This window comes from Lepidochelys kempii, chromosome 12 (assembly GCF_965140285.1).
Source record: "Lepidochelys kempii isolate rLepKem1 chromosome 12, rLepKem1.hap1, whole genome shotgun sequence".
Lineage (NCBI taxonomy): Eukaryota > Metazoa > Chordata > Testudines > Cheloniidae > Lepidochelys > Lepidochelys kempii.
In genome coordinates, this window is record NC_136391.1 from 36717722 (window position 1) to 36744860 (window position 27139).

Genomic DNA, 27139 nt, shown 5'->3' on the forward strand with positions numbered 1-27139 from the left:
TGTCTAGCTGCAGGGGGTCTCTCCACCAGGGGCCTGTACCCCCTTCGGATAAACAAACGCAAGTGACCCCTCCACCCTGGCCCTAAATCCGAGCCCCGCGGCAAGAGGCGGAGGGACGGGGCTGCTGTCCGGGCTCGGGCGCCGAGCAGAGAAGCCCCCTGGAATTGGTGGGGTTTTTTTTCCCCCTTTCCCCTACGTTGTTTTGGAAGAGGCTGGTCTCCCCCAACGCCGCCTCCTGGCTCTCAGCTCGGCTGCTGCTGGGAGCTGCTTTTCATCTCCGTCGGGCTGGATTCTGCCCCCAGCCGCGCCGATCGCCTTTAACTTTATCTCGTGTCAGCGGCGTCTGTCGGGTCTTGACAGTCAGACGTAAGAAGCAAGAGGAATTCCCCGCCCCGACCAACTCCCCCACCTCCCCCTTTTCTCCCCCCCCCCCCCCCCCCCGCCCGCCCGCCCCTTCGCTCAAGCTCAGCTTTGGTGGGCACTTAAAGGGACCTTTACACTCCGGCCAACTGCTTTGCAACGGAGTCTCAGGCTGCTCCTTCTCGTCCTGGGCGTCAATCCCTTCTCAATACGGCCCCCCACCCCCCGGCCCAGGAGGCCTGTGCGGGGGCGATTGGGGGGAGGGGGGCCGGGAGAGAGGGCGTTTTATTGTCTTTATTTTGCCCCGCAGGTAACCACGTTTTTAAGTCACTAACATTTTCATCCGGACATCTCTGATTTTCAGCCCCCAAAGCCCAGTTGAGGACAGTGAAGACAAATTTGCAACGTACGAGGGAGTTTTCTAAGATCTTTGCTCTTACCGTCTCTATTCCTAAATCATGATAGAGATCAAAACGGGGCTGGGGGGGGCGGGGGGGGGAAGGAAAAGACAAAGCGCCTGCAGGATTTAAAAGAGACAAAAATCCAAGCCGCAGAAGCTAAGTTCCCGGGCTCCGGCCCGATGCAGACAGCTGTTTGCTGGCTCTGAAAGCCACGAGGGTTGTTTGTACACAACTCGATGAAAAAGGGGAAATGCGGCTCGCCCTGGAGTGCGACTCTCATTTGAAATGTAGCCGGAGTGAAGCTCTCCCACTTAAAAACCAAGTTTCTTATTTCTTTTGAAGATAGACAGGAACATGGGCAGGATGTTTATACAGCGAAATGTAAACATCTTCTCAGGGGTTCTTTAATAAAAAGAAATCAGAAAGAAAAGTCCCTGGTAGTTCGCATAGGGCCCCTTGCTAAGCCATATAAAATAGCGCCCGTGGCCTGTTTTGCTGCCGGGTTAGATTTTTGTTGTTGTTTGTTGTTGTTGTGATATAAACATGTGTTGATTTTTTCAGCTATGGCCAGACTTTGATCCTCAGAAGTAATGGATCATACACACACACCCACACCCCACATGGAGGGGGGGAGGAAAAGGAGGGCAAGGCCTTCATCAGACCCCCACCCACAAAAAAGTCTGACCATCTTTTCATCAGTAAAGCTGTCACTCACTAATCAAGGTAAGTCACTTTAAACTTTTGTCACCTTCTTACCAGGCGCGCGTGGTAACTTTTGCACAATTAAGCTATAAGAGGGGGGCTTGTGCGGGGGGTGTGTGGGGGGGAGTTTGGCTTTCACAGTTCATCGCTAGAAACTGAGCAGATGTGCTGGCTGTTGCCGTTTTCTTTCTTGTCAAGGGGGGGGGGGGGAGCAAAGGCCAGATAGTACGAAAAAAAATCCACCAGAGTTTGCTCTGCTCCTGCCTGTTCTCGGCTCTGCAAAGTATCTTAGCCGAGTGAAAGGCTGAAAACCCCTCCGCCTTCTCTCCTTCCTCCTTTAATTTCCCCTTCTGCCCAGATTCGCTTTTAAGGGTTTTATGATAATTTAATACCTTTTAAAAGAAAGATAGATACTGATCGGGTTTCCAAAATCCCTGTTAACGTTATTTGCAGCCAGTCGTTACTAGCCTCTAGGGCGCCTGACACATCTGTGATACCACCAACAGGGATTTCACATCAGGGGTTTGTTTTTTGTGTTTTGTGTTTTTTTTTTCCTCTTGCAAAACTCAGACGCAATCTCCAGCGTTTGCAAGGGGTAGCAGAACGCATGTTTCCACGGGAAACGAGCGCATTTCGGGACTTCTGCTGCTCGGTTCAGATCTGTCAGTGTGCCTCGGTATATATTGTGTGTCACTGGCCCTTACAACATGCTAACAGGACAAAAAATGAAGCATAGATGAAACGTATGCACCGCAGACAATGTTTTTTTGATTGGTATTTCACAGCCGGTAAAATGACCTGAGCTGCGAGCCAGAAAGAAAGCTCTCTAGTAAATAGCCTTGATTCAGGGCCTGGGTTGCAGGATAATCCACATACAACTGCAATGTGACAGGGGGCTCTCTGTTTCTATATGGCCTTCTCCCCACGCCCCCGGCTACAGAAATGCGGTGAAATGGTCCCATAAACTGATATTATACAGAGGAGGGACCATCCCCCAGTGCAGAAAATTCCGTTCCACATCTCCATCTCAGAGCAGGAAGGCACACGGGTTAAAATACCATTCTATGCCAGAAAAAGCATAGAGCAAACGGGGATAACCAATCGTGAGTGTATCATGTGTTGTTGCTCAGTTTAAAAAAAAACATCAGACATTTCCCCATCTCTTCTTCAGTAAGTGAGCATATGTTTTCTCTGTTTACAGATACCAGATTTATAATGCAGAATACCCTTCTTAAATCAGCGTTTAATTGTCTTGTGAGCTTGTCTAACCTATTCTTCTCCATTGCAGCTGTTGTGTTATAGCTCAAATTATTATTTTTCTTGATTTCTTTAAAATATGAAATCGCATTGTAGGTGCCTTCCTCCCTCTCCCTCCCTCCCCCCACTTTGCTTGAAAGAAATATAGGAATGAACTCGGAAATTAAACAATTCAGAACGCAGATTATATATGTCAATTCCAGAATTGTAAACAAGGGATGCAACGTATTAAGATCTTTTGCAATTGTTTCTGGGGTGCTGATAAGGACACATGAAAAATAAAAGTCCGGCTTTACTGCTTGTATTGCAGTTCAAGTTAAAATGGTGGTAATTTACATGAGGAAGTATCTCGACTATTGTATCAGAAAAAACAATCAGCTGAAGCAAAGATGAGGCTTGTTTCAGTGGTTTTAACGAAACAATTTTCTTTAAAATAAAACAGTCTTTTGCTTCATTGTTTTCTTTGTTTCCCCCACTGACTTTTGGGAGTGTGAAGATTTTTCCCCGACGTCTTTATCTGGTAAACTTTAAAACAAAACAAACAAACAAACAAAAACCCCAGTCATAATCTACTCCGTATTTTATAGGCCTAGCTGTGGGAAAGGAAGAAATGTTACATCGTTTTATGTAATAAACTAACCTGTGTGTTTAGTAAATAACAGATTTTGGGAGTAAAGGCCAAGACATGATTTATTGTATATAGCACAAGGATTTTATTTTACAATAAATTAACCCTCGGTGTCACTATTATTATAGACTGAGAGGACCAAGTTGTTAGGTAACTTGTTAGCTTCCGTGGTTTGTTGGTTATAAAACGTCAAAATTATTCAAAATATGGTCAAGACCGGATTCTTAAAGGGCAAATAGGATATGTCTTAAATTCATTCCCTAGAAAAATGTCAGACCGGTGATTTATGTGGATAGATATTTTCCTGTATAAAACAAACCCATTAAAAATATAAGATCTCCCCTCCTTATCTGTGGCCCCGTCAGCAAAATAAACTAGATGGGGAAAATATAATTTAGAGCAATTATTGTATTTTTAAAATATGTTGACACTTTGATGGAGATTTCACATCAGACGGTTGGGCTAAAAATCAGTCCAGCGGGCCTGTAACGTTTCTATTCTTTCTTTCTTTCTTTCTTTCTTTCTTTCTTTCTTTCTTTCTTTCTTTCTTTCTTTCTTTCTTTCTTTCTTTCTTTCAATAACCCTTTGTTTTAAAATTAATTTCCAAAAGACATTTTTCTCCTCTTTTTTTTTAAATCTGCCGTGCTTTGTGTAAAAATAGACAAATCTGAGCTTTCTTCCTTTTCCTGCGCTGAAGGTATTTTTACTAGCTAATTGCTTAAGTGAACTAGACTCTGCAACAAGCCAGCCTGTAATCCGAGTATGGAAATGTATATAGGTAGTATTGTGGTAAGAAGAATGTGCAGTTGGGTGCTGCTTTGCTAAGAGGCCCATGTGTTTATCCGAGCGCAGACCACCCATGGAGAGGGCAGAGACAGGCGTGCGTCCTCCTCTCCACTGCCCCTGCTTTTCATTAACACCAGGGACTTCAGTTGGAGAAGCCCGCCCCCCTACTTCGCTTTCTGGAGGCGATCGCCCAAACTCCTCGCTTTAGCCCAGTGCAAACTGATGCCTAAACGTTTACATAAGGTAGGAGGGGAGGGAGTGACGGGGCGGATTCAGCCAGTGGGTTACAGACGGAGGGAGGAAGGAGGGGGGCATTTTGTTAACGTGTAAATATTCCAACCTAAAAGGTGTTGACAGGAGGGGGCACTGTTTGGGGGCGGGGGGCACGCTTCGGGCAGCTCATTGGCATCTCCCCTCTATAAGAACCTGTCCAGAAGAGGCTGCTCCAGGGGGAAAAGCCTGGTAGACGCTTGCTCCCCATCCCACCTTTAAGAGCCCAGCTGCACGTGTGCACGGCGGATTAACCAGTGAAGGTCTGGGCAAAGCTAGGGGGGGATGCAAAGCCCTCGGGGCAGTTCTAGCATCCGCGATCTGTTACTAAAGTTCGGACCCGGCGTAGGTTTCGGTCTCACGCACCATCAGCGTTTCAGCTTCTCCGGGTAGGGGAAAAAAAAAAACAAAAAAACAACCACCATCGCTCAAAGCACCGTAAGTGAGTTCATGCAGGAAATATGTGGCGGAAAAGACAAGCTTTCCCGGAGCGCCGCTGATTTCCCTGGAGACCAGCAAGGCAAGAGAGCCAGCTTTAGCAACCCAGTCTTGGCCACAAGGGGTTAAAGGCAGAGGGTAGCAGGCTATTGGACGAAACAGGATTCAGATGCAGGTCCATGCCATGAGAGTGCAGCGAGGATATAACTAGCCCCACAATGCAGCATGCATACGCCATTCACTGGTCCACTTATGCTTGTGGAAAGTCACCCGGAAATCAGGGCCTACTTCCATCCCTCCCATAACGCTTATTGATTTCAAATCAGCCCTGATCGGAATCTGACTCCCTAGTCTCATTGATCCTTTTATTCATTTATCTAGAATGTGTGTTTCCCATCACACAACATACACCTATGTCTGTACAGGTCTACACACCCATGTGTACACATCTGCGCCCTGACCTATGTTATGAATGTATAAATATGGTTTCCGTGAACAGCATTAGACGGCCTGAATAGAATATTATCTTATAGCGGAACACACACATCAGTGGGATCTTACAAGCGTAGGTTCCGAGTCGGGAGTGAGCGAAATCTACAGGGGTTTGCGGGGAGCGTGAAGATTGACCCCCCGAGTTTTGGGGCGGCTTTGCACAAATTACTGCTGCTCAGTTGTCGAATCCAGCCGCTGTTGGGTCTATTGGAGCATAAATGCAGCACTTAAGGCCTCCTGGCAGCTGCATGTTAGGAAGAAGTTCAAGCCTTGGTGGGAAAAAAGGATTGGACTTTTTAGCTGCACGGTCCCGAGGTTGCCCCAAAACACACAGTTTCAAAGACGTTCTTCAATGAAATATTTGACAACATCACAGCGCAGAAATTTACAGCCCTCTTTAGCGCAAGATTTTTGGGGAGTTTGCTGGCAAAGGAGTAGTCCCTGAAACAGAAACTAGTTCCAGAGATATTAACCTTCGAACGTTACTATTTAGATCCAAGACACAATCGCTTCCCACAGAGGAGATCTTTAAAATATCCCCATGTATTTATATCTTTGCGTACGGGTGGGTAGCGAGAATGCTTTGAGCATTTTCCCGCTGGCTGGAACTCAGATCTGCGCAGCTAACCACGGCATAAATGGGCTGGGGCGGGGGGGGGGGGGGGGGGAGAGTCTGGAAGCGAGCTCCGCAGCCAGACAAGATGTTACTGAATTGCTATCGGGATCGGGCCCTGCCTTGAGGCAGAAGTTGGTGCCTTCTGATCAAAGGAATTAGTCTCCCCTAGCCTCCAGATACTGAACTTTCGGTCGATCTGGCCTAACCATCGTTAGATTCAAAAGAAGCTTTGTCCAGCACTTCCAGGCTGGGGCAGGAGCCTCTGATTCTGGAGTGAAAGGAGCTTTATCGCATCGATGCGTCTGCGGATGTATCAGGTAGTTGGATGCAAGAGAAACCAAAGAAGAGCTGTGAATATTTTTATATTGAGAAAGGGAGATTAGACTGAACCTACACGTCTGATTCCTGCTACAGGGTATTCTTGTTGTCAGCTATTTGGAGGAAAGCTGTTTTAGGTCTGATCTTGCAATCCTTTCTCAGGCAAAGTTCCCAGTGAGCCTGCAGGATCGGGTCTGGCTTGTGTGTTATCTCACCAGTCCCAAGCTTGTTTTGTTTTATAACCCTCCCCCCCCCCTCCACGGGATCATTTTCTGTTGAGGCTGGCCTTTCCTTTAGTGACATCAGAGAGCAGGGTCTGGCCTGTTTCACCTCTTGCAAGGTGACGCTCCTCCGGGCCATGCGTTGCGTTCCCCAGCAAATCCGCTATTGAGCCAAACCTAGAATCCCTTCGAGACAATCATTATCTCCCATGATTTTTGACGCTATTTTCAGAATAAGCTGCTGCATGAAAAGTGAAGTAGTACTTAAAGAGAGGGGAGTACGCTGACAAAAATAAGATTAAACTATCCTTTGGAAAAACATAAATATTGATATAAATCAACGGAGCCCACCAATAAGCCTATTTCTAAGGCAAGACGCGTTTCTAACCCCAACAAGCGTTATTAACCATACAATAATCTTGCTCTGAGTAACTTGTCCAGAAGAAATGTTTAGGTCCCACGAATGTTTCAGATAAGTCATCTCTTACTTTCCTATGTGCGCTGAAAGCAAATAATTCTGAAGGAACTAAATTGGTTTGCTGAATGAAGATAAAACCGCTACAGAGTCATTAGAAGGACAATTATTCTTGTAGCATGAACAACCTTAATCCTCTGAGAGCAAGGTTTTATAAACTGTATCTTCCCGCCCCCGAATTATGCTTGAATTTATTTTCGGGGTTTGCCTTTATAATCAAAATGCATTTGAAATGCCCGAATCCAAATCTTAGGTAGTTGGAGTGAGGCAAAAGTAAATGACAAAATGCGTCAAAGACAGGGGATTTTGATTTTATGTGACTTGGGAAAATAGCTGGATTTGTTGTTTGTGGACAAGGGACATAGTTGTAATTGTTGTGATGTTGCAAGAAACCCCCCCCCCCACACACACACACACTTTGCAAAGCTTACACCATTTTGTGGGTTTAAAAAAGTCCTGCTCGGTAGTGAGAGTTTGGGACCAAAAATAAAATACTGGTTTGTATTTATTCACAGTTGAGCGAAGGGAGAAAAAGCTTTTTCTAATATGCAGACTGAAGAGAATTAATACGGTATATTTCCATTCTATACAGGGGACAAGTGAGCGTGTTGATTTTTCTGCTAAATAAATAGCACAATGGGATGCAAAAAAAAAAAAAGAAAATAACCAAATAGGTTGCAGAAGTTCCCAGGAGTTAATTTACATGTACTCTAATTGCTCTCTTTGACAATAAAAGTCTTCCTAATTTTTAATACCTAGCTGATTAATATCCAAATTAGTTCTCAGAGGAAGATAAGGTATTGTTGTCCAGAAGCACAGTGTGTTGGTACAATCATACGGAAATATCAACATGACTTTGAAAACTTAAAGAAGATAAGGAGTTGCCGAAAAATAGATCCGAATTTCTGATAGTTGAGGCGTTGGTCCAAAGTAGAAATATAAATCACCAAATCAGCTTATGAGATCAACTGTATGCTGCCTGTCCATACCTAGGGGACATACGCTTAGAACAAGGCGGCACCATTACATGCAAGACAATAGGGACTCCAGGAACTGTTTCTCCGGCAGAGGTGGGGTGCGTCTCGACTATTTGGCAGGCACGATCCGTGCATTATTGGGAAACCTTATCCCGCCTGCAATCATTTCGTTAGAGCCCTCTAACAGGCTTTGGAGCCAAGCGCCCTCCTCTTTCGCAGAGTCAGTGAGGTCAGTGGAAAGGAGTACCGGAGGTTGGGTCCAAATGTCCCATATATGTCCATGAATCATCCCCGAAGCCAGGCATCCTAGGGAAGAGATGTTCCTGGAGAACGAATTGGGGTCCCTGGGCTTTTAGAAGGAAGCTGTGGGGGCTCTTTTGGGGAATACATGACAGCAAACTGAACTCTCTGTGTGTGTCTTTCACACACACACACACACACACACAACGCGCATTGTTTACTGACATAATTCCCTGGGCAAGTATGATAAAAAGGACGGTCAGCTGGTAACATGGATGGGGAAGTCCAATCTGGTCCCTCCAACAACAGCCACAAAAACCTTTCCACTCATTGTGTCCAATCAAAGCTCTCCAGTTACCTGGAGCACAGCAGAAAGCCCCTTTCACTCCAGACTCACAGGCCAGCAGAGACTATTTCTAGCCACGAGGTTTGTCAATTCCAAAGTGTCAGTTTTTAGAGTAACAGCCGTGTTAGTCTGTATCCGCAAAAAGAACAGGAGGACCTGTGGCACCTTAGAGACTAACCAATTTATTTGAGCATGAGCTTTCGTGAGCTACAGCTCACTTCATCGGATGCATCCTGTTGTCAGTTGTGTCCCTTGGCTAGCTAAGGATAGCAGCGTGTATTGAACTGTAAAGCGGAAATCACGCACAAATGCCAACATTTTCAGACTAATCCCAAGAGATAACCGAAGAGTTCTGACATACTTCATCCACTGCGAGACCAAATAATACCTTCAGCTCGGAAGCCTTTGTATGACCTATAGGTAGCCGTCATCACGAGCTTATTATGGCATTTAAAAAAAGCCACTCCCCAAACGCACATGTCAATCAATGCATGCTATAGATCGGCTATGTCTGGTGCGCTTTTGCGCTCACTTATCTGTGGAGTAAAAGCAGGAGGAGATTTTCGACCAAATGATCAATCAAAGTACATTTCCGTGCAAACTTTACCCTCAATGTCCCTTTCTGTAAGCCAAGCTAATGCAGATGTGCATTGTTTATAACTGCTTTAAGGAAAGATTTCCATCTGAAATTCCCACTATGTACAATTATCAGCAAGCAAGGCCTTCGCGTTAGTTAGCCACCTGCTAAGGGAAAGGCTTCTCTACATTAATCGATGATTTAGCTTCCAGAGAACGAACGGATCCCCCCCACCCCACCCTCCGCCGCCGCCCCATCCCCCTTGTAGGTGCTAAATACAGCCCCGGGCAGCTTTCTAGCAATCTCCCCCTAGTTCTCCAGCTCTCTAGGCAGAATAACCGGTTAGATAGCGAGATGCGTGCATCTTTACTGTCTGGTGCCAATAAGGGAGGTTCTGCCATTCTATTCCCAGTCTGATTCGTGAAGGCTTAAGACTCAGTTTCCCAACTGATCCAGCCTTGGTAACGTCACACTGCATGCGGGGAAAGCGTATGTAAATATTCATCATATAAGGAACATGTATCGTGCTCAAACAATGCCTCTTCGAAGTGGTGTCGTTGCCAGTGATGAGACTGTGAAGAAAGAAATAGAAGAATAGAAAATGAAGATTGCAGACAAGGATGGCAGGGTCCTTTCTTGCAAATCCCCACGCAGGGGGAATAGCCTGTCCTCACTCTGCTATTGCTGCCAGTGAGGAGTGGCAGGGCTGGGTGCGGAGACCGTGTATCGACATACATTCCAGTGGCAATCCAAAGGCCACATTCTGCTCCCTTTGGTGCCAACCGGATGATGAGGCGGAGTAAAGATTAGCCCCCTAAATCAGAGAGTCATTAACGTTAGTGGAGTGGGCTTGATCCCCTCGCGCTTCGTTTCTTCTTCGAATCATCCCCCGCTCCCCCCGTGTCCATTGGCGAAAGGACACCAGAATAACACCTTGTTTTTCAAGAGTCCTTTAAATAGACCAGAGGGCTAGGGGCAAAGCACACAATAAACCGCTCCCTGGACCGCACCCTGAACGCCACTACAATGCCCACACTTTCTCCGTCTGCAAAATGGGAATAGCAAACCCTCTCCCTAGGATAAAATAGTTAGTTATCTGTGCAGAGCTGGGATAATTTAAAGCACTAGAGATTATTCACTTTTCTTTTGCTTCAGTAAAGTTGGATATGTTTGGAAAGATCATTAAATTGTCACTTTGGCAAGACTCCATTTAACCCCTCCCTTTGTAAACAGAAATGCAGGTAGAAAAATACTTTTCACAATTCGAATTAGCTTCCACCTGATGCTGCTCCTGCAACCCTCAGCTAAGCAGAATTTCTGTTGAGTTTAGCAAGAGGTCTGCTTCCTCCTGGGCTACAGGATTGAGCCCCCTGCCTCAACCTAGTCTCTCTCTGACAGTGAGTGAAACCAGGGCCCCATTCAAATTTCTGGCAAAACTCCCATTGATTTCAGATGAGCCAGGATGTCATCCAATGTATGTAGATTGGGCGAATGTCCACACACAGAGTTGGACAATATTACTCCGCACCCACCGATGGTTAGTTTCACCGATTATAGATTATGCCGCCAATTAACATTTGAGGAGAGGTGTTTTTTACCTTCTTGTGTCCATCATAAATCTCAAATGTAAACTATACACGAAAATTAAGGCAAAGAGGGAAAGCTCTGGACTCCTTTCTGCTGTGTAAACAATGCAAAACGACTTTTGACATATCCTCCCTACGCAGGAAAATACAATTTTCTCTTCTCACCCTCCTTTAAGGCTAAGCAATTGTTTTTGTTGGAATCTATCCCAGCGCCTTAACGCAGAAATTATCTTCAAACTGGCTCTTTCTTTTTTTTACCTTTAACTTTTTCTTATAGGTCAAGAATTGATTTCCATTTGTCGGTCATCTGCATAGGCGAAAGCCTGATGCTTTGCACGATTCGTCTGGTGGCGTTTTCCATCACAGTTTTAGCGTTTAATTATAATTATAATTAATCTTATGGAGTCCCCACTAGTATGTGCTTAGAATATACTGCGTCTGTTAACATAGTGCGGACTCCATAGCGTTAATTATAATTATAACTAAACGCTAAAACTGGGGTGAAACAGACACAGTGTGGTATAAGCACATACCCCCAGTCTGTATCTAACTAGAGAGGCTGTGCTTGTTAGAAATAGAACAATGTGGACAATCATATCGTTCATTTCCTATCAAAATAATCATTGAAGCGGTTAATCTCCTTTTAGGAATCTGGTTCAGGCTAAGTAGACATGCATTGTTTTTAATTAACACAAAAGAACACTCTAAGAAATTACACTCCGGGGGGAAAAAAATCCGCAAAGAATTGGATTGGGGTAAATTAAAATGGAAACATGAAATATAGAAAAGCAGATAGACGAGTCTCTGCAAAACACAGGTATTTGGTTCTGGAGTGACTAGCGCTCTGCCATTAAGCAGTTGTTTTCTCCATGAGTCCATCTAATTCTAGGGTCTGATAGATTAAGTTTTCTTATTCTACCTTTATATTTCGTGTGTGTCTCTCCGTCCGTGCCGGGCAACCTCTGGAGAAATTTATTGAAAATGCAAAATACCAACCCTTAAATTCGATTGCTTTCTCCTTAGTCACACGTTGATTTTTAAAATAGTTCACTGGTTGGAGGGCAAAACACTCGGCTCCTGACAGCTAATCTCCCCCTCTCCAGTCCTTAAAATATGCCTCAAAAATATCAGTTTGCAGCTAATCCAATTAAAATCGATAAATCAAAGAGAGATGGAGGCAAAAGTTTAATCTTATCGTTTTGTCTGTCTCAGAAATCACTGGAAACAAACTGCCTGAAACAAGGGAATTTGGATGTATATCTTAAAGGAATAAGAACACCGAATGAATGATACAGTAACCATGTTTTACACACTGAGTTTATTGCTCTGACATTCTGGGTAGTCTACGGTTAAAACACAAAAATCCTGAACACTTCCCCCTGGAGATTGATATTATTTGAATGTTGCAAAAACACTAATTTAAAGCACCGTAGACGATCAGGAAATGTATCCTTTGAGCGGGGAGGTCCTGGATGAAATTGTGGTCCTAAAATATCTGCTGGGAGTTGTTTTAAAATTATTTTAGGAATCTCCACGCAGAGCTAGAGCGGAAGGTTTACGAATGCCGCTCTGAATTGTCGCATTCGTTTCCAGACAGAGTTGTTAAAGCCACGATATGCATCCGATGAAGTGAGCTGTAGCCCACGAAAACTTATGCTCTAATAAATTGGTTAGTCTCTAAGCTGCCACAAGTCCTCCTTTTCTTTTTGCAGATACAGACTAACACGGCGGCTACTTTAAAGCCTATATTATTTGTGGTGCGGGGAGATTATATCTTGTCGAGTCACCGGATTTAAAATCACCCCAGCATTGCACTAATCGAGAGCTTTCCTCCGCCGACTCTCCAACGATTGCCGCCTTCTTTTCTATCCCATAGTCTTCAGCTTGTATTTCGAGCGATCATGGAGGGAGAGATCCCTTCTCTTTATCTGTCTACTCCCAACCTCCTCCATCATTCTGAAACTTCCAACACCGAGCTGAGAGATAAAGCAGACAGTGATTGCAACGCGGCCTGGGTTCCCGGTTTCTACAGAACGGAGCTCCCCGCAGGCATCGGAGATGGATAGATCATGGATGTGAATCAGAATCCGCACCCGGCTCCGGGCTGCGCCTGGTGTTGCTATTTGCCTCTTCGCTTTGGAATCTTATTTAAGGTTACAAGGTTATATTACGCCGTGTAAAAACCAGCGCACTCGATGGAAAGGGGCGATGTCCGAGCAGACCTGCTCAGAGACGAGCCCTGCTCTGTGCGACGAAGCCGATTGTGAGCAGCCCCGAGCGAGAAATAGAAATAGATCTGCCCCATAGCGAGACCAGAAATTACAAGAAGGCGAATCGCAGCAGACACTTCTGTAGGTATTTATTGCAAAAACCAACAGGAGGGCAAAATGCTAAGCACTTAAACCGTATACAAACCGTTGTCTATATAGCCGTGGCATCTGGGGAGAGATTGTGTCATATTCACAAGAATATGAACTCCTCTGATGGATGTTAAAGCGGTATAAAGTGCTTTGATTAAAACAAATATACGTGTGTTGTGAAATTAGCGCCGGGGTGTCAGAAAGGAGAGTGATAACACAGGGAAAACGTTTCAGACCGCAAAGCTATAAGAGAAGCCCTGTGTCTGATTTGCACAGATTTCACTTAATTAAAAGAAGCTATTTCTCTGGAATGTTCTCCAAGGTCACCCTGAAACTGTAAAGTGTTTGGTTCATCTGTTTGAAGAAAAGAACAGGACTTCCAAGTTCTGGTGAACAATAGCGTGTGCAGATAGATTAGACACGTGCGGGGACAGGTACATTTCCCTCCAAAACTGTAAAGGGGGAAGGAGAAAGGAGGCAGACAGAGAGCAAAAAAAAGTCCCCACATGTAAAATAACGAAATAAACACTGATCCCCTCGCTTCAGAAGGAGGAGTTTCTCTGTTTCTTCCCTGTTTCTCGACCCAGAGCCAGCAGAAAAAGCAAAGCAACCTACCTCGCCCAAAGCAACTGTCACCAAGAGACTGAATTCTGCAAGCAGTGTTGAACCCAGAACCTTAGATATTGTCTGAAGTTGTGGGACAAGAATGGAGAGAGACTGAGAACAAGGACTAAAAAAAAAATTAACCTACCAAAGTTTTGTTATACAGGATAGTTTAGCTGTGTGTGAATGTCAATGGATATTTTTTCCCCTTGAAAAAAGTAAAAAACACCAAAATAGAGTTTTGGAGGTGGGAGATCAGTTGTGGGGTATACATGAGTGTGTGTGTAAATATATAGATAGATATAGTATTTTAGTATATATCGACATTCAATGAATGTCTATATATATTTTAAAATACTTGTACATCTATATAAGTAAGAAGTCTTGAGAAAGAGAGAGCCATGTACACACATATTCATTCACACACTAAAGGCAAGCTAATATGCTTTGTGAAAGCAACGAGATGGTCTCTACATTCACTTTACTGGCTTAGTAGGTGGCCATGTATATTTTGGTTGAGTGGTGTTTATGTTAATAAAAGAAGGATGAGATTACAAACAGACCACTGAATGCCCTGAATTTTGCTGCTGGATTGGTAAACTGTATACGTAATCAGTTTCTGTGAGCAAATATGATTGTTGTCGTTTTCACAGAAACACATTTGCATTATTTGGGGAGATTTTCTGTGTGTGGTTATTGCTGCTTTTGTCTTGCTCCAAGCTGTGGAATATGTTTTCCATCAGCTCCTAAGAAAGCTACAGTCGAGACAAGGACAGACTAGCTTTGGTGCTGGGATTGGATTTGGAAAATAACTGGAAGTGCACACGAAAGATGTATGAAAAGCACTCAGATTTGCAGCGTTTTTTGGTACAGTTTCAAACGGCCCGATTCTCTTCGCCCAGTGGAGTAGGCAGGGCAGGATCGGGCATTTAAACACTCCTCCAGAGGCTCCCCCCCGCAGAGCTCAGAGTTCCCGGTTTTCGATGATCAGGGCTAACACATATTGGCACGTGGCCTTTGATGATCCCACCTGAAATAGTAATAACTGTAGGAGCCCTGGGGTTGAGAAATACCTGATCTTTCCAGGACTATTTCAAGCAGACCCTTCCAAAGATTACCATCTGCTCAAAAATCAGTGACCTACCATGATTTCCCCAACATCGATAGCCAAATCTTTTGCCCACTCCCTTTAAATCAGACCGGCAGCCAAAGGGCTCGATTTTAAGGTCCTTAGCCAGACACTGCTCCCCCTGACCTCAGCAGGGGTTTTTACCCTAACTGCAGGATCCGGCTGTTGGGTCTAGCGGACTTTTCAATCAGTCAGTCACCATCGCTAAATATTTAGGGCCCCAGGGACTGCACCGAATTCGAATCTTTCTTTGGGATATTGGTACATGCGCCCGTATCAATGCATTTGATGGGATCTCTTGCGTGCAGATTCCTTTTAATAAATCAGATTTTCACCATCTTCCCCTGTCCTCATCCTTAGGTAAAAAATTATTTCAGTGCCCACAAATTACGTCAGCCTTTTCAATATAGGTGTGTGTCTCCTTCGCTGGCTTCCCACTTTCCTTTTTGCGCGTAAACAGTTCTCGACAAGAGGACAGTTGTTAAAGCAGGGCTGGGTCAGGACAGTTTTAGATTCATAGGTTTTATTACTATTGTGTTTCCTCGTGGACCAAACTACAATGAAAAAACGAAGTGTAAACAAGGCCCGTTTGAAGAGGGTATTAGCAAGAGTTAGGAATGAGCGTGAAACTTTCGCAGGCCAGAATGTAACAGAACAAGAAAGACAAAACCATCTCCACAATAACCTCGGCACGAAAGAAACACGATTGCTTTGCCCCAGTAAAGTTCCATGGAGAACTTCTGCATTGGTTTTGGTGGCAGAGAGGAAAGCGATGCCTTCTCGAGGCATTGAACTTGTTAAAAGCTTCAGGCGTTAGACTCAAGCATTGCAATTGCGTTTTTAGCTCTTATCTTGTATTCCTCAGGATTTTACCCTAAAAGGGGTTTCTAACTTCCTTTGGTGCCAACGGTGCTCCTCGCTGGATGCTTCATTTGTGTGATCTACACCTGGTCCCGCCCGTTCTTTCGGGCGCATCGAGCTAAGGTTTAGTGCCTGGACAATACATTATAAAAACAGACTGTAACTAATGTGTTAAGATTTTTCTTTTTTCAGGACAGAAAACCTAGTGCAAGAGCGCTCGTTTTGACAGATGCAGAAACCAGCCAAAAATACATTGTAGACACCTGGGCCTCATTTCCCCCAAACCTGAATCACCTCTGTTGACTTAAAGTCACTTTTGCAGAGGTGGGCTACCTGACTTCCTGCTGTTTAAAAACGGGGACTCGTTTTCTCGCGAAACCTGGAATTTCTCCAGTCGCATCGGAGTAATAATTCCTCCCAGGACATCTCGACTGTATCGAGTTAACCCCCAAGCCACCCTTCCGTCGGCGTCTAGAAAGAGTTAAAGGCGCGGAGAACGAATTCTCCTTGGAGCTGGTCGTGTTTCGACCCTCTTCGGCTTTTCCCTGGACGGGTTTACTTCCAAGGGTGTTTAACCGTGTGCGCGGCACAATTAGGCGGGGAGGGTTCCTGTTAATAATAAAAGCGCGAAGCCGACCCACTTGGGGTCTCATACGCGAACCTCCCCCGCTACACCTTTCCCAGCGCCGGTGTCTGGCCGCCCTGCCTTCCCGTCGGAGCTTCCAGCACCACCGGCGACGCTGTGTCCCCGCTCAGCAAGGCGAGGCAAAGGCAGATGAAAGTGATGTCACATTAATGTCAGTCAACAACTCCAGCCCACACAGCCCTGATTGCCCCTATTAATCTTGCCAATTTGTCTGTCAGCACTTGGCTAATCCGTAAATAGCCTTCGACAGGTGCTTTATGCTTCCGCCACATCCTTGCTTCTCCCCTCCCCAGTCAGCTCGCTTCAGTGGGGACAGTGACTTTCTCCTCTTGAACTGTGAGGGGGTTGGTTTTTGTTTTGTTTTGTTTTTTTAAAGAAAACTTTCCAGCTATTGTTTAGTCTGCGCGGGGGATGCTAGGGTCCTCCCGAAAGGAAGTCCTGGTGCGGGGAGGAAATGTGCGAGAAACAAAGGGGGACTACCTGGCTGCAATTTACACGCTGCTTGGCAATCCGCAACCTCCTCTTTGGCAAGGATCTCTCTCTTTCTGTAGAAGGGATCGATGCCTACATATTGCCTAGCTGAGCTGGAGCCCATTGGAAACAAGGCTTTAAAATAAAATGGACAATGTTTAGGCGCACGAAGGGATGACTCCTACCTAGTCAATTTCCGGCTCTGGGTCCCATCTTAAACCGCTATCCAGTTTGCTGATGGTCAAATTCCAGCCACCAGTGTCCGATTCCACGGGCTGTTAATTGTTCTGACCTTACGGCGCCTACCCGGCGCTGACAGTGTGCTTGGGCAGCTTCTGCCCCGAAGACCATACAGCCTGACGTGGCCCTGCGTGGATTTTATAGACGAGATCAAGTGAAAGATCCTGACCAAAGCTTGAGCGAGAGAGAACACATTTTCCCCGACGCAATTTTATCCTACAATTAAACTTAAGGTCAAATAGTTTCTTCGCTACGCTATCAGAAATTCCACCCCCTCATTACAGTGTATAATGACAGGTTTCAGAGTAGCAGCCGTGTTAGTCTGTATTCGCAAAAAGAAAAGGAGGACTTGTGGCACCTTAGAGACTAACCAATTTATTTGAGCCTATTTCCTCTTGTTTTTTCCTCCCCCCCCCCCCTCCAGATGTTCTGGTTTAACTTGGATTTAAACTTGGAGAGTGGTCAGTTTGGATGAGCTATTACCAGCAGGAGAGTGAGTTTGTGTGTGTATGGGGGTTGGGGGGGTGTGTGTGAGAAAACCTGGATTTGTGCTGGAAATGGCCCAACTTGATTGTCATGCACATTGTGGGGAGAATGGTCACTTTGGATGAGCTATTACCAGCAGGAGAGTGAGTTTGTGTGTGTGGTTTTTGGGAGGGGGGTGAGGGGGTGAGAGAACCTGGATTTGTGCAGGAAATAGCCCAACTTGATTATCATGCACATTGTGTAAAGAGTTGTCACTTTGGATGGGCTATCACCAGCAGGAGAGTGAATTTGTGTGTGGGGGGGGGGGGAGGGTGAGAAAACCTGGATTTGTGCTGGAAATGGCCCAACCTGATGATCACTTTAGATAAGCTATTACCAGCAGGACAGTGGGGTGGGAGGAGGTATTGTTTCATATTCTCTGTGTGTATATAAAGCCTGCTGCAGTTTCCACGGCATGCATCCGATGAAGTGAGCTGTAGCTCAGGAAAGCTCATGCTCAAATAAATTGGTTAGTCTCTAAGGTGCCACAAGTCCTCCTTTTCTTATTACAGTGTATAGTTAGCCATAAAGTAGGGGTTGTGTTGAATCGAAGATTGGAATTAGTGTGGTGTAGGGTGCAATCTTGCCAGCTCTGGGCTTTAGCACAGTAAGCTTAAACACTGGTTTTTGACATCTAGGCAGCCCTATTAACGACGAAAGCTGAGTCCGGAGAGCTTCCCTCTTCCCCCAAAAGGATTGTTTTATTTCACCTTGGCCACTTTGCTTATGTTAAACGGCTCGCGCGTACTTTTTAAGCACTTCACCTCGTAGCAACCTCCCGTTGCGCTTTCTCTGGAGAATGCCTCAGTTTGTGAGGATTAATGTGACAGGGGTTGGCTTTACTATCCAGGACAGGGGCTCGTTTTTAAAAGACGAGGCTGGCGCTGCCTTTTCCGGATCCTTTGCTCAGCTACAAGGCAGGAGCATCTTGTAAAGTGGTCTCTCTGTAGGATCGCTCAGATCCAGGGAAGTCACTGGGGAATCTTTCCAGGAACGTTTTCTAAGGTTTTGGATCAGACCCTAAAACACACGCATACAATAAAATACAATTCTTATCCGCAAGTTCACGTCTTCACCTGAATTTCCTGTGGGTAGACGGACCGTCTAGTTCCAAGCAATTATTTTAATAAACTAAGGCGATTAATCCACCTGTTCTGGAGTCGACCTGCAGTCTGAGGACATGTCAGGAAACGACTCGCAACCCTGCACGGTGCAAATATTTGGACGAAAGACAGGTAGGAAGGATTCTCCAAATGTTTACCAAAGGCTGTTGATAGGCTCGGGATTTATAACCATGTATAATCTCTGCCCCCACTCAAATTCCCGAGCAGGTGCATCTAGTTTCAATGTGACGTGTTGTGGGTGGTGTGGTGGGAAAGGGGGGAGAGGTTACTACGCAATTCTAGGCATCCCTGATGCCCTGTAGTCCGAGCTTGCTCCCAGTGAAGTCAATGGCCAACCTCCTGTTTACTCCCATGGCTACTGGATGAGGGCCAAAGTCAATTTCAGTGATTCAGGGTCCCTGCTCATAATTAAAACAATTACTGGCCTTTTTAAACCCAAGAAATGCATCTGTTTTGTCATAACCTCGGAAAAGATTAAAAAGCTGGGCTTGCTTTGAGTCTTGAGAACAGAAAACTGGGAGGGAGGGGACCCCATAGCCCTCTTCAAATATATTAAGGGCTGTTGTAAATACGAGGCCAGTGATCCGTTGCTCTCCATGTCCTCTGAAGGTAGGACAAGAAGTAACTGGATTAATCCGCAGCAAGGAAGATTTAGGTTAGATATTAGGGAAAACTTCCTGCCTATCAGGGTAGGCAAGCTCTGGAATAAGACTTCCAGGGGAGGCTGTGGAATCCCCATCATTAGAGGGTTCTAAGAACAGGTTGGACAGACACCCATGGGGGGTCTAGGGTTACTTGGTCCTGCCTCAGTGCAGGGGCTGGACTCGATGACTTTGAGGACCCTTCCAGCCCTGCATTTCTACAAAGTGTAACGAAACAATTGCTCTGGATTACTTAGGCCTATCAAAATATGTATCACAACACTAACTGCAATATTGTCATTTAATTCTCTCTAAATAATACATGTTTACTTTCCAAATTATATGCTAGGATTCTAAATAGACCAGTCTCATTCCCTAATAGAGTGTAGGGAAAAATCAAGGCAAAGAGAGATGAAGGCCCAGATTGCAAAGGTCTGTAGACTCATAACTTGCCACTGAAATCGGTGGATGCTCGTTGCCTAAATACCTTTGAGGATCTAGGTCCAGGTGATCTGACCAATGTCATGCAGCAGGTCATTGGCAGAGATGGGAACAGAAATTAGGTCTCCTGACTCCCAGTTCAGTACCCGCTCCTCTAAGCCACTCTGCCTGGACAGCAATTATTTTGTCAGCATAAATGTATGTGTGCTTACTGAGAGAATCATTATGATTATCACAGTCACATAGGAATTGTCATACTGGATCAGCCCCGCCCATCTACTCCAGTATCCTCTCTAACAGCAGTCAGTTTCAGTGCTTCAGAGAGAGGTGCAAGAAATCTACCAATAAGCACTCCTACCAACCACTTACAGAAAATCACTAGCATGCAAAATGAGAAAAATCAGCGTAAAATTAAGTCACTCCAGTCTGGCAATTTCCCCTGCCTCATCCCCCTGGTTCTGGTTTTTAAGGTTTTATTCTGTGCTAGAAACACTAACATGAATTTAGCATGCAACAGACTAGAGAGGATTTCAGAGGACGTGCTTTTTTTAGTAACAAACAGCAATCCTATCTGCTGCAGAAAAGCCTTTAATTCATTACAGCTTTGTACTACCACAATTTGCTGACTGCTCAGATGGGTGGATACAATGGCTCCATTGTTGTGTCTGAGGGAGATCCCATAATTGCACGCTGTTGATTAAACAGTATGTTTTCTATTTTGTTATCTGATTGATTTAAATGATTTTTCTAAGATAGGTTTTAAAGGGGGGGGGAGGGGTTGAGGCTTACCCTCATTGTGTTTAAGAAATGAAGGGAAATGGCTGAATTATTTATTTATTATGGGAACTGGGTATTTTTTCTCCAGAGCAGGGATTGAAGAGTAAAACATAGGAGAAGGTATTCAGAACTCTGTCAATTCAGTTTTTGTGCTCAGTGAAGTTTTAATGTAGACTCAAGAAATTAAATCCTGGTTTAAATGCAAGTCTCAATGCAACCTCAAATATGGAGTCATGCCTCTATAATAATTCAAACTAATCTGGATTTTTCTTTTCCTCAAACTATTAATTAGCACTCACCCAAACAATGTTCTTAAAGAGGTTTTCAGATTATGCTGTTGGGCCATAGACTGACTCCAAGATATAAACTGTGATTGTGCCACAGAGTAACAGTCTGACCTGCTTGTGTAAATGGACACATAAGATGACCCCTAGATCCAAGCCCTCATTGAAGTCAGTGGGGGACATGGATCCGCATTCACGTTGCACTCCCTCTTAGTACCCGGCCTTGGACCGGAGAAGCTAATGATCCAACCAATGGACCAAATTCGGTGATGAATCCTGGTTACGTGCCACCTGAGGCATGTTGCGCATCTGCTAAGAAGATTGAAGTCAGTGGGCACTTTACTCTGGATTTCAGTGGGAGCAAGTGCAGGGTCTTCTATGGTGAATCACAAAGGTTAAGTGTGGCTCTGTCTACATGGCAAGTGTGGCTGTGATTCTCTAAACATCTGTCTTCATTATGACAAACGTGGTTGAGTTGTGCCCACTCCTCTTTCTTTCTTCTTTCTTCTTTTCCTCCAGCTTTCTTCACAACACAACCATGTATCAATCAAATTTGTGCATCTAATATTGGGCTAAGCTGCCTTGCATTGACCTAGTTGTGGAAGCATCAACCTAGTTATGGAAACATACTTAAATCTGGCTCCCACCGACCTGAGTGCCTTTCTACGCTGAGTTAGTCATGTCATCTCCCTGAGCGGCGTAGCGGCACGGTCCATGTAATGAGGTAATGCAGACACTGCATTGCTTACGCCGACTGTTACTGACTTTCAGGAGCCATTGCACAATGCCCCACACTGAGGATACAATCGATACAAGTGCTTCTGGTGAGGATGTGCACCACCGGCACAAGCAGCCACCTGCACACACACAAGTGGTTTGATAACAGTGGCTGTATGCCGGCATCAGTTAGGTCGACATAATTTTGTAGTGTAGACGTGGCCACATATCTACAACATTTCTTAACTTTAGGCCTCTATTATGTTCCAGAGATCTGTACATCAGAGGGGACGTGGCAGGTGGGGAGAAGGCTGGAGAGCCTTCTTGCATGGATCACCTCTTCCTTCACCGGATGGGTGATCAGACAAGTAGGCTGGGGTACCAGGATATGGCCAGCACAGTAAGTGCAGCCTAGGGCTGTCAATCACAGTAAGACTCTGTGGGTCATGTGGAAGGACTAGGCTGGGTGAGGAGTGGGCAGGACTGGGTAGTGGGAAGACACATCATCCTCTCACCCAGCGGCCCAGCTGAATTCTCCGTGGAGAGATAGTACAGGCTTCCAGCTATATTACCCTTTCTGCACCACAGCCAGCTGGGGTGGGAACACAAGACATGCTTACTGCAAGCCATTACTCTAATGGGATACAAAGTTAGAAGTACTGTATCAATGCGTATAGGCGAACCAGATCTCTGCCTTACTTAGCCAAGCAGTCCTACTGAGGTCAATGAAATTATTGCAAAACCAGTAGGATTTGGCCCAAGGTTAACTAAAGTAGAAACAAACTAGCTAGGGCTTTTAAATTCACTGAGTTTGGGTTGGAGACTGCAAGTGATAGTTTGTGGTCCAGAGCAGAGTGGTGGTTATATATATTTATTTTTTAAAGGGAACCATTATTGACAGATGGAAAGGTTTTTATTCCACAGAATTTTACTGGCTGATCTTCCAGGGAACATGCAGAATTTTATGGCCACATTCTGCACTTGGTTTCCCTGGCATAAATCCAGGCCTGGGGCTGTATTATCTTATCCGGTGATGCTGTGAAGGAGATGATCTGAGTGTCCCTGTCCTGTTCCCAGCCCACCCACCCCCCTTCGTTGCCCCAGGACTGAACCCTGAACCTGCAGAGAAACTTTCATAAGGCCTGGAGGTGACTGGGCGGGGGGGAGGGGGGGAAAGTCCCGTGGAGATAGCTATGGCTGCTTCTCCACAGGGATTTCAGGGAAGCAATTTGGGTATTACAATTGCCAGTACTGAAGTCTTTTAATATGGGAGGAAAAGTATCTTTCTCGGAAGGAAAGGAAGTTGAGTATAGAGTGGGCATAGATATAAGCTGTACAATACGCTTTCTCCTAATATAAGATAACGGTGTATTTCTTGGTGTCACTTGTCTTACTGAGCTGGCTTGAGTTCTGTTAGAATGTGGATTGCTGAAAACTATTCTCCATGGAATGAACAGTTACAGTCCAATGCATGAACCATACAAACCAGTTTCATTATAGCACGGAAACTGAGCGCACTGAGAGTCAGTCAAAAATAATTTGATGTGAAGTCTCTCCGAGAAATGTTTGTTTTAACTGGCATGGAAGGGCCAAATAACATGCCTTGTTCTAGAAATATCGACGTCAGTGGTCCATGAACATGGTCTCAATGCCTGCATATAATGGGTTGCAGTGACAGACCCTATATCTACATCTACATTACAGCTGTTTGAAAATGTTTTTATTATTAATTATTATTATTCCATGAGGAAAAATATGAATAATAGAAAAGTATTTTAATCCAAATTCTCAGTGCAAAAAAGTGACTTTTCATTACAAAACTGAATATATATAGATTTGTGAATTTTTTTTTTTTTGAGGAAAGCTGACACTTCCTGTGAAAATATTCTTTTAATCAAAAACCCCATTTTCTGTGTAAAAAAAAAAGTTTAAATAGAATTTTTTCACCACTTCTATTCTACATAGTAGCTGGGGTGATGGGTTTAATCTCAGTCAAACAAGGGTGAATGAGAAGGCAATGAGGAATAATTGGCAAAAGCAGGAACTCTTCATGATTAACGAGTGCAGCAGCAGCAAGGATGATCCAGTAATTAAAGCACGACTGTAAATCTTGGGAGACCTGGGCTCAATTCTTGGCTTTACCACAGATTCCCTGTGTGACCTTGGGCAAGTCAGTTGACCTCTCTGTGCCTCAGTTCCCATGTGTAAAATGGGGTAATAGCATTTTCCTACCTCACACAAATACATTAAAAATTGTGAGCTGCTCAGTGACGGAGACCTTAGATAGAAGGAAGGGATATTTGCAGCATGTGCTAAACAAGTTGTAAAAGCCTCTGGGGCAGTCTCCCAGCATTTATGTGGCTGATCAATTTTGTTCTCATTGACCTTGGCAGTGGCACTGGGCATAGGTGCTGGAACGAGGGGTGCTCCCACACCCCCTGGCTTGAAGTGGTTTCCATTATCTACAGAGTTTACAGTTTGGTTCAATGGCTCTCAGCACCCCCACTATACAAAGTGTTCCAGCACCCCTGGACTGGGGCAATATTTTCTGGGGCAACACTTAATTGCTCTTGAACAATTTCTTCACTGTATTATGAATATATTCCATGTGGTCAAGCTACAAAGAGTCCCACACTACAGTCCATTTCTGATTACCCCGAGGCACTAATTATCTGCAGTGCATTGTCAATGTGCATTTTACAAGTAAGTGTACTTTAATAGCAAGAATACAGGACAGGGAATCAGGCATTCTCATTTCCATTCTTCCCTCTGGCACAAAACACTTCACGGTCCCTCTGAGTCCATGACATTTCCTCATTTGTAAAGTGAAGTATTAATATCTACCTTGCAAGTGTGTTGAAAGGCTTAATGAATGACTGTTTGAAAAGCATGTTGACATTTTTGGTATCTCACCGTAGAGTATTGTAAACTGGTTGGAGCAGGGGCTGTCATTTACTAGGTTTTTACGTTCTCTGCACCATTAGGTCTCAAAAACACAGGCACAATATAAACAATACATACTAATAAGGATGATGAGGTCTAAACTTAGGCTCATGCTAAATATACTGATTGAAAGCTTAGTTCTTAAGAAGTTGTTGAAGTTAGTATAAAATTTAAGAAAAAAGCGCAGAGATGAAGACCTACTGAAGCACCTTCTATAGGCACCCTAAATTATTATTGCCACATCAGACTATTTGGCAAGTCTTCTTTTCCCCCCATCTAGTTTTTCTTTATTTTCACAGAGCTTAAAGGCCAGATCTTGCACTTGAAAAAGACAATGCAAAACGTCTCTTGTCTTCAGTGAGTGCAGGTTTAGCCCATATTGTGGATAAGGGGGAATACTGCAAAAAACATTTACAAAATTTTGAATGAAACCCACAAGTTAATTCCAGTGGCCTTTGTGATAAGTAGTGTTGCCTACTAGACAGAGCACTAGACTAGGACTCAGACTTGAATTCTATCCATGTCTCTGCCACTGGTCTGCTGGATGGCCTGGGGCAAGTCACTACGCTGCCCCGGGCCGCAGTTTCCTATCTGTAAAATGGGGATAAATGATGGGGGTCCTTTGAGGTCTACTGATGAAAAGCACTAGATAAAAGCTAGGTATTATTTATTCACTTCCCATGAACAATCGTACCAGTGGAATTCTATTTGCCAGAATGAGCCTTTCCTGCTGAAGATGACGTGCTGTCCTTCTACAGATGTTCCTCTCCGCTAAATGCATCAAGACCCTGATCTAATGCCCAACTGAGGTCACTAGGAATCTTTCCTTTGATTTCAATTAACATTAGATTAGGCCCTAGGGTCAATTCCCGTCCCGTTTCCCCCTAGCTTGTGAGTTCTAAAATAAGGCCCCTACCTCTAGATTTAGACATCGGAAAATCAGGCCATCATTTACAGGTGCTGGGCATCCACCATGGCTAATGAAATGAATGGGAGATAATGCCTAAATATGGATTTAGGTGCAAAATTTTCAAAAGCACTTTAAGTGACTTAGGAACCTGCTCCATTTTTAGAAGTGGAAGTCAATGGGACTTAGGCTCAAAAGTGCCAGTGGGGTCAGACATTTAAAGGCATTCACATTGCACTTCTGAAAATCCCACCAGTTGCCTATTTATGTCTTTAGCTGCCTAAATACCTTTAAAATTCTGGCCCGCTGTCAGTTTTGAAAAATGGGGCAGGCTTATAAGTCATTTGAAAATTTTACTTTTGGTGTCTTAAGTTAGGCACCGAAGTTTGAAAACTTAAGCTTAAGTCAATTTCTTGCCTTACATAGCTCAAGAAATATTCAACGCACTAATATCTGTTGCATGGAGCCATGCTTATGTCATTACTTTAAGTTCATTTAGCTATGGTTCTTGTTAGCTACTTGATTATTGCATGAGGTAATATAGTTACACAGGGTTTGCCTTGATTTAGTTAATCATTTCAGTGATGCATAATATAAAAAAAGGATAAAACAAATTGTCTCCATAAAAACAGAAAGCCAGCAATGGTTTCATGTCACATTTTAGCAAAAACATCTGTAATTGTCCCCACTCACTGAATGTGAAGCATTAATGATCATCCTCCACTAAACTCAGTTTCAGCTCTGCTGTGCATTAGGGAAGGAAAAGTTAACACAATCCCAGACAGAAAGATATTGAAACAAGCTGCCCTTTTCTCTTTTCTTTTCTTGTACTTTCGTAATTCTGCCACAAACCATTTTTTTTTTTCCTTTCTCTTCTTTACAGGTTTTTGGCTAGCCATCCTGACCTACTCTGAGGAATTTTCGTGCACAGGAGCTTTGACTTTGCAAGCGTGCTGTGTATATAATCTTTCTCTGAAGATCTTCTACAGTATAGTTAGAGAGAGAGAGACAATGATTGTATGATATGCTGCCCAAAGAATATCCAAAATACACAACTTTTAGCTTCAGCCATTGGTGGTTGTCAAATGGTAGTTGAACTACATACATAGGTTTCCCTATTTCCTTTGTGTAACTGTTGGGCACAAGTGTCAGTTTTATTTACCATTGAATGACTACGGTTTTACCTCAGTGTGGCTCTCCTGGTTTCAGTATCTTATACTGGGCCTGAGCTACTGGTAAGGATAGCAATATCATCCCCTCAGTGGTGCACATTTAGGGTGGACCTGTGGGGATCCTGGAGTACTAACGAGGCCTCCTTTGATTGCTGGGCAGACCAACCCAGCCTCTTTAATGCATTCTCATCAACGAGGACAGATCACAAAAAAACGGTCATTCCCTCAATAGTGGGAGTGGGATGGTTGCCCCTTAATCCACTACACTTCTGTTGGAATACCTGTACAACAAAATGTTGTACCTTTCTCTTCCTAACTCCTAGTGCATATTGTATCAGGCTGATAATGAGATGAACCTCGCTAATTGTAATACTAAGTTGCAACCATTTTTCTTCTCAGAGATCTGTGAGTATGGATGGCCTGGGATCACATGGCTGCACTGACATCCTCCGTGTTCTCAGTTGTCTGGAGAAGCTGCTAGATTGAGTTTTTGCAAAACAATATGCAGGACTGATAAAGAAATAATTCAATATTTATTTCTGCTAGACTCTTAATAGCCCTCTTGTATGTACTCTGGCATTTGCTCTTTATTACACTTTGTCAGTTTA

General features: G+C 44.3%; 1 long non-coding RNA gene across 1 annotated transcript; it reads left to right on the top strand.

Annotated features, from left to right (window-relative positions):
• Window positions 1–590: 590 nt before the first annotated feature.
• On the top strand, window positions 591–27085 carry LOC140896194 (uncharacterized). The gene is made up of 3 exons (XR_012154461.1): window positions 591–670; window positions 1323–1484; window positions 26931–27085. It is a non-coding gene; the product is annotated as an uncharacterized LOC140896194 (long non-coding RNA).
• Window positions 27086–27139: the final 54 nt, after the last annotated feature.